Raw genomic sequence first — 13,781 nt, forward strand, 5'->3', positions numbered from 1 at the left:
AAAAGCCATGCAGCTCAGTGGTTCCCAAACTACCTGCCGTGGCACCCTGGGGTGCCTCAGAATACTTGCATGGGTGCCTTGGATTGGTGGTCCAGGACCAATTCAAATTATTTAAGTTCAGTCTAACAGGCACAACCAGTGCTGGTGGCTGACAATCATATCATATGCAGACAAATAGAAGTGAATCCTGACCTTTACCACATAATTGAACCTAAGGAAGATGTATAAATACTAATTATTTAATTTTATATTTTTTCGAAATTTCTCAATTAGAAACTTTTGGCCTAGGCCCGCACGCATATCCAAACTATGGCCCTCCAGCTGTTGCGAAACTACAAGTCCCATCATGCCTTGCCACAGTTTTGCTATTAGGAAATGCTAAATCTAAGGCAAGGCATGATGGGATGTGTAGTTTTACAACAGCTGGAGGGCCACAGTTTGGACATGCCTGCTAGGGGTTCCATGAAAAAAATGATGATACTCTAGGGGTGCCATGATTCAAAAAAGTTTGTGTGATCCACTGATGCATAATGACTACACCCCAGCCTCACACTCATTTACTACACCCCAGCCTCACACTCACATCAGTCTTTTCATTATTACTACTAAAAAACTACTGCATTCATTCGTAGAGATTAATACTAAGAGCAAACCAATGAGGAGTCTATATAAGCATGTCACCTACTTTATTCAGATTACCTTAAATTAATATCCACTAGATAGTAATTAGAAAACACTAAACCAATTCTAGGGGGTATTCGCTGTTCATTACTAATCACATGGGGTTGCACGGAAAAACCTGCTTGCAATATACAGTGAGTCACACACATAGGTTATGGCTGATTTTTCTGTAATGGCAGTACATGCAGCAGTCCATGCACACATGTCCTCCCCGAGGTGGGGATATACCTACATAGTACATATGCCTGTTATATCAATGGCGCAATAGCATCACATGGGCAGCATGTACATTCATTTTGTATACATATATATATATTAAAAAGGAAAAAAAAATAGAGAGAATGTATAACATAGATTTCCCCGGAGGGCACATAAGAACAGTGGCTGCTGGCTGGAACAATTGTATACAGTACGGGTGGAAGACATACCGGTCAGGTGTGGAGATGGTGCTGGTACCGGGCTGGTGACGATGACGATGGCCCCAGTGATGTATCAGATGCTCCCCCCGGCTGGTCTCACCTCTGCCTCTCCTCTATGCTGCTTCAGTTCCATTCACACACTGGGAAGGACCACGACGCTGAAAGTGAAAGATGTCCTGAACAGCCAATCCGCCGCGTTCCCCGCCCTGGTCTTATCACAGATTGGCCAATAGAAAAAGGGAGTACGGGCTAGACGCTACTACTAGCTCCCTGTCTATATATTGACAGTTGGCTGAGCGCCGAAATCAAGCGCACAGCGCTGTGCTAGTGACAGCGGTACTACTGTCACCGAGTCCCCGCCCACTTGTCTAGAAATGAAAGATGCTGGAAGGTGTGTGGGTGGGCATAGTGTACAATGTGGGACGGATATGTGATATATAACGCAACGGGCTGGCAGCAACGGGGCAGGAGCCGCGCCAAATTGGGTGAGGGTGGCGAGCTGCTGCCTGCTGGCAGGCACGTATGAAAAGCCGGGAGAGACACCGCTAGAGTAGAGAGTGGTGATTGGTAGCTGCCATGTACATGTCATTTTACCTGCCGTGCCGGCTTCTGCAGTGCTGCACAGTGACAGGAGCCGGGTGCGGCACATAATGTTACAGTGCAGCACCCGGTTCCAGCCACTGAGCAGGAGCTGTCACCTTGTTAATCAGGCCCATGGTAATAAATGTTTCTGGGTATTGTGGGACTGTTGGCATGTCTTGTCGATGTCTTGTGGCCTGGGTGTGGATTAATAGATTTGTTGGTACTTCCTCATCTTTGTGGCAGTTATGTTAGCCGCTATGTTCACCATTGTCATCGTCGTCGCCCCCCCCCCCCCCCCCCCCCCCCCCCCCCCCCCCCCCCCCTCCTCTCCTGTGTCCATGCCACCATCTATTACCTTTGGTAAAATTTAGCGAGCAGAGTGGGCCACCGATCCCGAAGCGTATGGAGCAAAGCAAACCCACGAGGGGAAGATGATGCTACGTAAATTCCGTGGTGGCGGCAAAGATGAGTAAGTACCGATTTTTCTTATTAACCGAATATAATACAGCACAGAAAATTCCATTGCTCTTTAGAATTGTAAATAGGGATAAAACTATACCCTCCAACATCTGAAGGGCAGAAACCTGTGCAAATGCTGAAAGGGGCCAGGGCATGGGTAAAGGGGCTATAATTCCAGAAATAAAACACAGATACTGCCCATTACTATAATATACCTTTTATGCCAATAAACCGGGTCGCACCCAGGATAATGCCGGGGGGTGAGGAGAGCATCACCCAGCGCCGCTTTTCCATTGCAGTGAACAGGTCCCGGATAACATCGACCCGGGTTACTCGTTTACACTACCCCACTACCTTTTTCTTTCAGTGCCCCATTTACAACGATGCTGACCCTGAAACCATGCAGCGCCTTCATAGAAGTGATGCCAGAGGCTCAGCTGGGGGGTAAATATGACTAGTGTCACATAGAGTACCAGGGCATAGAGTTTAGAGATAAGCTTTATGGGTTTCTCTAGCTTCCTGGGAACTTCAAGTCCCTAGATGCTCTGTTGTGTAGGTGCCGAGGCATACCTCCCAACTTTCCGGCTGCAGAAATAGGGACACTCGCGCGGCACCCAAAAAGGGGGCGCATATTATGCAAATGAGGGGTGTGGCTTATGCAAATGAGCCGCGTCCCCGTTTTCGGCCGCGAATAGATGCTGTTGGGACAGCGGGACAGGACCCGGCAATCGGGACTGTCCCGCTGAAATCGGGATTGTTGGGAGGTATGCTGAGGAGAGACACCGAGAGGAGGCGGCCACACGGGTGGGCACTGGGTACCTGCCCGCAGACGAGTGATGTCGCCTCACACAGAAATCAGGTGGCTCTTCCCTTTCGGATGGTCCTTTAGGGGCTGTCTGTCTATGTGACTGAGGTCTGTGCCTTCCAGCCTGTCAAGTGCTGCAACTCGAAACGGTACAATCGGTACATTAAAAAAGGTACTGTACCGGCTAAATCGGTACAGTAGGAGTCTATGATTAAACAAACTGTTAAGTTACAGACAGTCAAAATGGTAGGAAGGCCCTGCACGCAAGTTTACAATCTATAGGATTGACAGTTAATAGATCTGTAAAAATGCAAACTGTTGCCCTTAGGTGCTCACCACCTTAACCTGGTTAGCAAGGACCAAAGAATTGAAGGACAACAAATGGGTAAAGTGTTTTTTATGCTTTGTACTATAGGAAATGAGTTCCCATTTTTTTTTTGTTTTCAGCTAATTATATGCTTTTTTTCTTATTTATCTATATTTTTTCATTTTTATCCATTTTTTTAGTTATTTTTTATCCTTCTAAATCTCCCAAAATGTATTACGTCAGTCTGACAGAAAGTTGTCACTCCAGTCCATTGGGACTCCAGCCAAATATACACAGCATTTTGTGCAGTCTGCTGTTGGTTATTTTGTATTTTTTTCTCCAGATAATTAGCATTTTTTTTTATTGTCAACCTTTTTTCCCACTGTTTTCAATCATGGAGCCTTTTACTCATTCCTCCCAACTGTCCCAATGTTCACGGGACAGTCCCTTTGTTTGGGACTGTCCCATGTCCTGCGGTGGGAGGGGGCAGTAGGAAGTCCCCCCATCCCTGCTGCTGCTGCCAATAGCCACCCCCCCGCCATTGAAACTATGCCCCTCCCCCCAGCATAGGGCAAGCCCCCTTTTGGGCATTAATGGCTTTGACGTAAGGGTTTCCTGATAACCGGGACCTATTATTGTTGTGTGGTATGTTTTACTGAAACTATTAGGATGTCCAATGTCCATGATCGAAACTGCAGCGGAGACCTTCTAATACGGCCTACACACATGCCGATATTAAGGCATTTTCTAAGCGATTTTGCTTAGTTTGGCAAAGTCGCTTAGAAAATGCCCTCACCTCGGTGTGTGTGTGGGGACTATATCGGCAGCAATGCGCATCCCCACGCGTCTTTATCGCTGGCCAAGATTGATGGACAGTGTCCATCAATCTCGGCATCGGCAGGGTTCTCCCACCGGAGAACACTGGCGCTGTCTACTCGCTTAGCACACAGAGCTGACAGGTCGCTCTGTGTGTGGGCTGTCAGCTCTGTGTGTTATGCGATAGCGGCGCAGCACAGCCCGACCTAGCATAGCTAGGTCGCCCTACACACATCGGCATGTGTGTAGGGCCCATAAGGCTGAAGTGAGATCTGGCTGGTGGAAGGGAGGGCTGGCTGGAGGAAGGGAGGTAGGGCGGGCGGTCTGTCTCGGCAGGTGGGTGGGAGGGTGGTATATGCTACACAGAATGAGCTCCACTGCAGGCATGAAGACCATGCACCGGCCAATCCCGGAATCCCAGGATTGGAGCATCCAATCCAGTGATTGAAAACCCGATGATTTGAACCTAAAATCCTTGGAACCCGCCGATCCCGGGATTGGCAACTCTAATGACATAGGAAGATTATAAGGGGCTCATTTTTTCTTTACATTTTTACTAAAAACCTCACACTTCCATGTCTAAAAAAATCGCACATTATCATTACTAAAAATCGCACATGTCTAACGAATCGCACTAAATCACATGCGAATTCCAACTTTGTCTAAAAATCCCCACCCTATTGCATTTGCAATTCTCGGACGAAAAGCACAAATGACATCTGTGGTATTGTTTTAATTTTTTAGACACCTATTACATTTATTTGAATAAAAATGTTTGCTTGCCAATTTTCACACCTTTTTCAACAAATTCACTCAAAGGATTAATTTAAAGAATCCACACATTTGAGCAGGGCCGCCTTACCTTATCTATCTTGTTTTATAACTGTTCTATTACTTTTTGTTCTCAATTATGATAGCAATGGAATACTTCTCACAATTCTGCAAATTAGAGGCAATTTAGTGGGTAATATATTACATATGCATTAATGTGTTTTATATATATGTAACTAATATAGACACACACACACACACACATATAGGCCAGTATTCAATCAATGCAAATCGGGCTGTTTTCACTCCTTGCAGTGAATCTTTTTCACTGAAAATGTGATTCACCCTATTCAATGTTCACTGTTCGCCGAAAGCGAACAGTGAATGCCGGACAGTTCTCCGTTTCATGCTCGCTGCAATTCGCTGGTGTATTTCAATGGTGTTTTCACTGGGATTTGCCGAGAGTGTATTCAATGCCGCTCATTAGATATTCATATATTCACTTCACTCTGGTCCCGGCTTGTTACGTGCGGGACCAAAGAAGTGGCTCCCTACCCCTGTCCCGTGCCAGCATTCCCGGGGAGCAGCCTCTGCTGCCTGTGCTCCGGGAGTGCTCCCCCACAAATTCTGGGGCAGGCAGGGAGGCTTACATCTCCCTGCCTGCCTCCGTCCCCCGTCTCCCTGCGGCATTCGTCACAGGGGTTAAAATTTGCCAGCAGGGGCAGCGAGCCCCTGCTGCATTGAATAGGGTGACAGGGAGGGCTGGCAGCGAATGCTGCAGCCCTCCTGAACCCTGTGAATGTGCAGCGAATCCTAAACAGGATTCGCTGCACATGGAGAATAAAAACATTGAATACTCCCCATAGCGTCCATGTGTCTCGGAAACATTGTTATCTGTTGGCAGCAAGTGAAACTACATCTACTAGCTTTCGAAGCATTAGCTTTGAGCGGCCTGACTAGTATATACAGCATATATGTTCAAATTTGTGTGACACACATTTGTTTTTTATAATAGCTGTAGAATGAAATGAGGAGTTTTATGCACGAAGCTGCAGGCTGTTCATCTGCTGATACTAGAGTCAGCAAGCTAGTAAGCTACAATTTCCTGCCCAGCAAAGTACATACAGTACTGTATCAGAAAATGAGACCATGACTGATATACCCGACCACACCACCATTTAACAATGGCTGCAGACCTGATACCACATCCCTTTTCGCAGCTGTATATCTAGAGTGTTCTGAGAAAAATGACAGTTGAGGGGGAGTTGGGAGAGTACTGTCCCAGGCACTGTTGTAATGTCACAAAGCAAGCCAAATATATATAGAAAAAAAATCAAAAATGGTCAGGCAGTGTAAAGGCCTCCATACACTTGTCTGATTTGGGCCCGATTTCACCCAATTCCGATGGATCAGGCCGAAATTGGGTCCAAATTGGATGTTTATGACATCAGATACGATGCGCAGTCCCAGTCGGAACGGACCCGGAGATCATACCTGCTGCACGTATGACCTCCGTGTCTGACCCCACCCAGTGGTAGGGAGCGGGGGATCGCATAGGATACATCCCGTGCAGAAGGACCGCATGTGAGGGTGATTGTATGCAACTTCTCTGAGGCATACGGTCATTGGGTCTACAGCAACTAGGTCGACAGGCAGTAAGGTCGACATGGGCAATGTCGACATGGAGTTTTTCACTGTGTTTTGGGCCAACATGTGCCTACAGGCGGTATTTCATGCCCTACTATCCACTGAGGTGTGGTGGGAGAATAAAATAGTGTGCTGAGCGCAGCGAGGCACCGTGCCCGAAGCATCGCGAGCAATACGAGGGAATGCAGTGCACTTTAAACTGTGTTTATGTCGACATTCGGGTCAAAAAACAGTGAAAAACCCATGTTGACCTTTTGACTTTCGACCTTGCCCTAATGCTTGTGTCGACCTAATGTCCTGTCGACCTACACCCAAGTCGACCTAGACCCATGTCGACTTCACTGCATGTCGACCCAATGCTTGTTGACCTAGTTGCTGTAGATCGAACCCCAACCCTTCTCTGAAGAAGAAGTCACATAGTGTATGGGCACCTTAAGACATCTCTAACAAAAATCCAATAAACAAAGGAGGTGAGGGTTTCCAGAAGACAGGCCAAAAATGATAGAAAAAGTCAGCTGGAAGCATTAACAGGTGTACAGATTGAGCATCGGGGGTTATTCAGACGGTTACGGTATAAGAGATAGACAATGTCTAGGTATGCAGTCACTAGGTCGACTACTAATGTTCGACAGTGATACATTGCAATGGTTGACATTCAAAGAAGGTCGATATGGGCATGGCCGACACTCACAAGGCATTTTTCACGTTTTTGTGTCTACTGTATGTCGACATGCTTTGGGCATGGTGCATCGCTATCATTGCCACACTGTTGTATTCTCACTCTATGCCCACTTGGATAGTAACGCATGAACCAAGTCGGTCTACACCACGAAAAAAGTAAAGTGAGAAACACATGTCGACCTTGTGGGTTTCATCCATGCCCATGTCGCCCTTAGGCTTGTGTCGGCCTTCTGTTAATTCCAACCTATGCTATGTCGTCCATTTCAAGGGTGTTGATCTAGTCACTGTCGACCATTAGTGTAATCCCACCCCATGCAAGTCTGTGAAAGGCTTGCAAAAACATTGAATGTCACACAGCTGCAAATTCATCCGCAACTCACTCACCATCTAATGATTTTTTTCACTGTATAAGGGAAGACCGAAGCAAGTGCCCCTGTCCTTCTACCAGAGCTGCCGCCGCCACCTCTGCATTCCTGGTCCCCTCCAGCTGCTGCCGGTTAGCCCAGGCTACAGGTCCCCGCGGAGTAGCTTCTTCAGTACTGCGCATGCGCTGGCCCCAGCCTCTATGGGCTGCTTTTGCAGCAGCCCCCGAAGGCATTTTTGGGGTCCGGCGCATGCGCAGTATCATCCTCGTACTGTGCACGTGCGGGACCCGATTTTATGGGCTGCCACTCAGCAGCCCATGTAGAGGCGTCCCGGAGAGAGGGAACACCTCAGTCCCAATGGGACTGCCTTGGGTGACTGGCAGGTCGGACTTCCAATAGGAAGTCACTGCCAGTCACAGTGAAGCCAGAGCAAGTGGCAGATTTTACCTGGGGGGCTGCAGCCCATAGGAAAAAATCGACACTGGCGTAACCCTGTCCCTTCCACAACACTGTGACAGATGCAGGCTCAGGAAGGAGCAAGTGCCAGCGGGGTCTGTTGTGGGCGCAGTGACACTGATTGACAGAAGTTCCCAGGCACAGGCAGCCGCTGGCAGGCAGTGGAGAGCATCTACTCTCAGGCTGATCTCACGTGATTATAGCCTGAGAGGAGAGAATCACAATGCAGCAATCACACTGAGCAGGAGAGCTGCCTGCAATATAGCCTGGACTGGCTGTAGGGGAGCTGAAGAGCGCAGCTCCTCACTCTAACTTTCCTCTCTGTGCTGCCTGGGTGAAGCTGTGACTGCCCTCAGGGCAGCCGAGAGGTATGCTGGGCCCCGGTAAAATTTTGCGGGTGTGGCCTAATTGTTGGAGGCGTGGCCACCTCTTGCGATTAGGCCATGCCCCAAAATTTTTAGCGGTGGTTGAAAAAAACACGCTAAAGTCGAGGGGGGGGGGGGGTGATATTGTCCCCCCTCAGCAGCAGCAGCACACACCTACACACACCTTCACCTCTTCTGACACCATGTAGACACCATGTAGATAGATGTGTGTGGTAACAGAATCACAACACGCGTGTAGCAATGATGTAATACAGGTCTTTACTTATCATGAGGCAGACACCAAGTGGAAGTAATCAGACACAACAGGAAGTGAGTCCCCCTCATCCTGACTACATCTCTCAGGATGCACGGCATGCATTTACACCCTTTGTTCGCTACCTGTCACTGCCCCATACTCTATCGCCTACCTATCACAGTCTACCCTCTGTTCCCTAGCTGTCATTGACAATGCTCTATCCCCTACCTGTCCCAGTCTGCCCTCTGTTTCCTAGTTGTCACAGTCCACCCTCTGTTCCCTAGCTGTCACGGACCACACTATGTTCCCTAGCTGTCACTGACAATGCTCTATCCCCTACCTGTCCCAGTCTGCCCTCTGTTCCCTAGCTGTCACAGTCCGCCCTCTGTTCCCTAGCTGTCACTGACCACACTCTGCTCCCTAGCTGTCACTGACAATGCTCTATACCCTACCTGTCCCAGTCTGCCCTCTGTTCCCTAGCTGTCACAGTCCGCCCTCTGTTCCCTAGCTGTCACAGTCCGCCCTCTGTTCCCTAGCTGCCATAGCCTGCCCTCTACCCCCTACTTGTCACAGTCTGCCCCCTGTTCCCCCTAGTTGCCACAGCCTGCCCTCTACCCCATACCTGTCACATCCTGCCCTCTGCAATATGGGTTTTATTTTATCCCTGGCACTATGCATGTAACCTCTGCCACTGTGCATGAAACCCCTGGCAAAGAGCATGAAACCCCTGACATTGAGCATGAAACCTCTGGAAGCTCCATGTACTATGTACTATGCAGGCCACATGTATTGTGGCATGGCACTGTTAGGAGGCAACCATATTTCCTTAAACCCTTCTCTGACCTTTTCCTATGTACTGGCCAGATCACGGCCAGTGCAAGGCTTCTCAGCACCCTAGGCAAACTTCAACCTGCCCCCCCCCCCCCCATACTGACATCAATACCCACTTTCCATACCCTAAAGGCATACATTCTGGGAAAAAAAAGTGAGGCTCCAAAGAATTGGGTGGTCCTCCCAGTCCCTGGGGAATATGGGCAAATTCCCTGGCCTCCCTTTGCCACCCACAACAGAGTACAAGGAGGAGGGCCATCAAAGAAGGGAAGTATGTCTCTAAGGAAAGTATGGAGGTCAGGTCTCAGAAGCTCCACGGCCACCACCTGCATTAAGTACAACAAGAATCCTCTTGGCCTTCTTTGTTTTTTTTTTTAAGCAGACTTGGTGGCACCCCCAAGATCCCAGCGCCCTAGGCAGCTGCCTAAAGTTGCCTAATGGTAGAGCCGGCCCTGGGCCCAATAACTGCTCAACACTGCAATGCTTTGGCCTCTGCTTGAGTGCCTGCTATTCTTGCTATAACATGGTATGACCATCTGGTCTATCCCAACCACTGACTACTCATTGAAGCTGAATGTGCTGCTTCTTTGACAGGCCATATCTCCACAGATTTGCTTGACCACACCAAGTACAATACACCCTGCTTTTACATTTCATCTACTCTGGAGCTTTATTGCTAAAAAAACACTCCAAATTCAGCTGTAAAGCTGGGTACACATACTGTATGTACAATTTCATTTTTCTTGCGACCGTTCGATCGACCGAATACACGTTCGGCCGTCCGAAACATACGACCGATCTGCGCGTACACATATGTACAATTTTACTGGCGACGTCCGATGTACTCCCGTCCAAACAATCGCAAGAAAAAGATTGTACCACCGTACACACTCTCCCGTTCTGGCTATTCGCACGATAAAAATGTACACAACATTATCATAATGGGCTGGATTAAAAGAGCATACCAAAACGAGGCGTGATCACGGAACAAAGAATCGTTCGTGTAGTACAGTGAATAGAGCCGTGACTATTCAGATCATTGCTAGCTGTACTGGATATACGTACGTACGTTCGTTCGTCTATCGGTGCATTTGGGCCTTTTTAATTATGAGCTTGAGGAGAAGGAAGGCTCGTGCGTGCATTTTGGCTGCTATGGCCATTAGATTGCGGGCTATTAAAAAAAGAAAAAGGACCAAGAATCGGAGCTGCTGGACCAGAGACTGGCTTCTGAGGAGAGACACCTTCTCCCACATGCCATTGCTACAGGAGATACGGGAGAACAATCCTGATGATTTCAGGAATTATCTCCGTATGGATGACGCTACCTTCATGGAGCTGCTGACACTGGTTACCCCTTTAATAGAGAGAGAGGACACCTATTTCAGGAGGCCTATTTCTGCAGAGCAGAGACTGGTGGCAACGCTGCGTTACCTGGCAACAGGCAGGACCCTTGCCGACCTGAGATTCACCACCGCAATATCATCTCAAGCGCTGGGGTTGATAATACCAGACACCTGTGATGCCATCGTCCAAGTTCTACAGGACAAATACATGAAGGTAAATATGGAAATTACATACATGTCCCCCATATGTATAGCTGTGCACATACCTGTACCCTATATGTATATCTTTACAATGCCTGTTGATTTAATCTTTTACACCAGTGGGTGGGGGGTCATTTTGATAAGGCGGGTAATAGCTTTGAGGCTGCAATGGGGGAGGGCTGATGGGTCTAAAATCAACCCAACAGATTATTAATACGCATATACTTTTATATTGCAGTTTCCATCGACCAAGGAGGAGTGGCAAAATATTGCACGTGATTTCCGTGATCTTTGGAATTTCCCTAATTGTGGTGGAGCTATCGATGGCAAACACGTCAGAATCATGCCCCCTGCAAAGAGTGGCTCTTTTTATTATAACTATAAGGGGTTCTTCAGCATTGTTCTAATGGCCATCGCTAATGCTCGATACGAGTTTGTATTTGTGGACATTGGGAAAAATGGTAGAGTTTCAGATGGAGGAGCCCTGGAGTATACCTTTTTCCACGACCAACTGAAAAAAAATGAACTGAATCTGCCAGAGCGGACTGAAAATGAGCACGGTTTGAACTTTGTTTTTGTGGCGGATGAGGCCTTTGCATTGCACCCTAATGTCCTTAAACCCTACCCACAAAGGGCACTGAACAGGGAACGGCGCATTTTTAACTATCGCCTGTCACGTGCCAGGCGAGTGGTTGAAAATGCGTTTGGGATTCTGAGTAATAAATTCAGAATTTTTCACAGTGCCATCAATCTGCGCCTAGATAAGATTGACAAAGTGGTGCTGGCCTGCTGTGTGCTGCACAACTACATGCGCAGAAAAGCGGTGCACACACAACAACTGGGGGCTACAGTGGACGACAGCCAAGTTGTTGACGAGCCTATTGGTCTGACAGCTTTGGCAAATAATTTAAACACCAGAAATGCATCAACGCAAGCAAAGTTGTCAAGAGACGAGTACTTGGATTATTTCAATGGTGTTGGGGCTGTGGAGTGGCAGAATGACATGATTGCTTAAAAATTTACGTTTTTGTCATTGTAAATATATTGTTTTTTGGTGTGTACTAATCAATATTTTGCCAATAAAATTTGTATACTCACAGTTCCGCACAAGTTGTCCTCTGCGTCTTATTGCAGCAAGGAGGGGGAGGTGGAGGCCGAATCACGGCAAGTGAGTGGTAGTACTCAGGTGCCAGGCATTCCTGGAGGGCACAATGCCACGGCACCTGGAGTGCAGACTGTACCCAGTACTGGTGTTTATGTACTAGCAAGTAGTTGCTCCACCACACCTATTTCTATGCCAATTTCTCCTGGTACTTTTGTACAGTCTCCAGGAGCAATACATGAAGGTAAATATTGAAACAACATGCATGTACCCCATATGTATATCTGTGCCCTATAGTCACCCTGCATGGTAAATGATATTTTCACACGGACACCAACTAGATTACAGAATTTTTAATTTTTATATAAATTATTAACTTATAAACTTATAAAAAATATAACATAAATAACAAGTAAATAAATAATAAAGAAATACTTAAACATAAAAATATTTAAAACAATAATGCACTTAAATAAACTATATAAAATATTTACATATGGTGGTAAACTTGTCCTACCCCATAATCCCCTGTATCCATCGGTGGTTGGGAGGGAGATGGACTTTCCAATAAACTCTGGAAGGGGCCACCAGGTGGACCTGGTGGGAGCGTATTAGCCAACGTTGCCGGTTGGTGCTGCCTTTGCCCAGTTGGTGGCTGTAAATGTTGATACTGGGGATATTGCACCGGGTGAAATACCGCTTGTTGGGGTATAGGAGCTGGGCTGATGGGTTGAAATTCAACCCTAGGCAGAGGGGTCTCATCGGTGAGACGTGTGTGCCGGGACAGAGTCCCCACACGGGCCCGGTACAGCGTCTCATAAAATATGCGCTCTACCTCCACCCTTGTAGCCGGGTCCAACTTTCGCAAATTGTCAGCTAATACACTCCCCACCCGGTCCGCATCATCCTCATCCATGCTCATCAATCTGTTGGCAGACTCCAGGATCTTGGTGGTTGCCACGTCCGCAGCATCTGGAGTCTGCCTCGGCCTTTTGCGTCCTCTTCGTGATGGCGCTTCTGCTGGAGGTTGAGCGCTTGTTTGAGGTTCAGCAGCGCTGGTCGTGGCGGTTGGTGTGGGGGTGGAGCAGAGGGTCGGTGAAGGCAGCTGTGATGCCACCTCCAGCGATGCCGAAGATTCCTCCTCAAATAGCGATGGCTGTAACAAAACAAGATGATGTATCACTATCGATTTTTAACACTTCCATATATTTTTATATCTACGCAGAAGAACGCAGCCCACACACCACCATGTTGCTGCCATGGATGAAAGTGAGCTAGTTGAAGAGGCGTTATGACTGGCATCTCTGGAAACTAATTATTTAGATACCAGACATACCAAATACTAATTTAAACACCAGAAATGCATCTATGCGAGCTAAATTAACAGGGATGAATACATGCAGTATTTTATTGGTGTTGGCGCTGTGGATTGGCAGAATGATATTATTTCGTTAATTTTAGACAACAAAAAAATATTACAATAATCCGCGCCAGAAAGACTACAACAGTGTAGATACCAGGGATTACCAATGGCAACCAAAAGTTCCAAATACAAAAATATTCCAAATACTGAATGTTGATCACTGTGTTCTCAGGCGGATAAGAGTATAGCTCCACCACTGAGAAGAACCAGAATTAGGGCCACAGAGAAGGTCAAATTGACGATGTATAACCAAAAGGGTGGGGTATCGCCC

At 47.4% G+C, this 13,781-nt stretch overlaps 1 protein-coding gene across 1 annotated transcript in view; it reads right to left on the bottom strand.

The window, feature by feature from the left end:
- Window positions 1–2,080, bottom strand: part of SLCO4A1 (solute carrier organic anion transporter family member 4A1) — a 73,221-nt gene extending 71,141 nt beyond the window's left edge. The window contains exons 1-2 of the mRNA XM_083146795.1: window positions 2,038–2,080; window positions 1,110–1,258 (exon numbers count right to left, since the gene is read on the bottom strand). The gene's annotated coding sequence lies outside the window, so the exon portion shown is untranslated. The remainder of the gene's footprint in view (window positions 1–1,109; window positions 1,259–2,037) is intronic.
- Between the last annotated feature and the right edge of the window lie 11,701 nt (window positions 2,081–13,781).

This window comes from Crinia signifera, chromosome 6, assembly GCF_055691185.1.
Source record: "Crinia signifera chromosome 6, ASM5569118v1, whole genome shotgun sequence".
Classification (NCBI taxonomy): domain Eukaryota; kingdom Metazoa; phylum Chordata; class Amphibia; order Anura; family Myobatrachidae; genus Crinia; species Crinia signifera.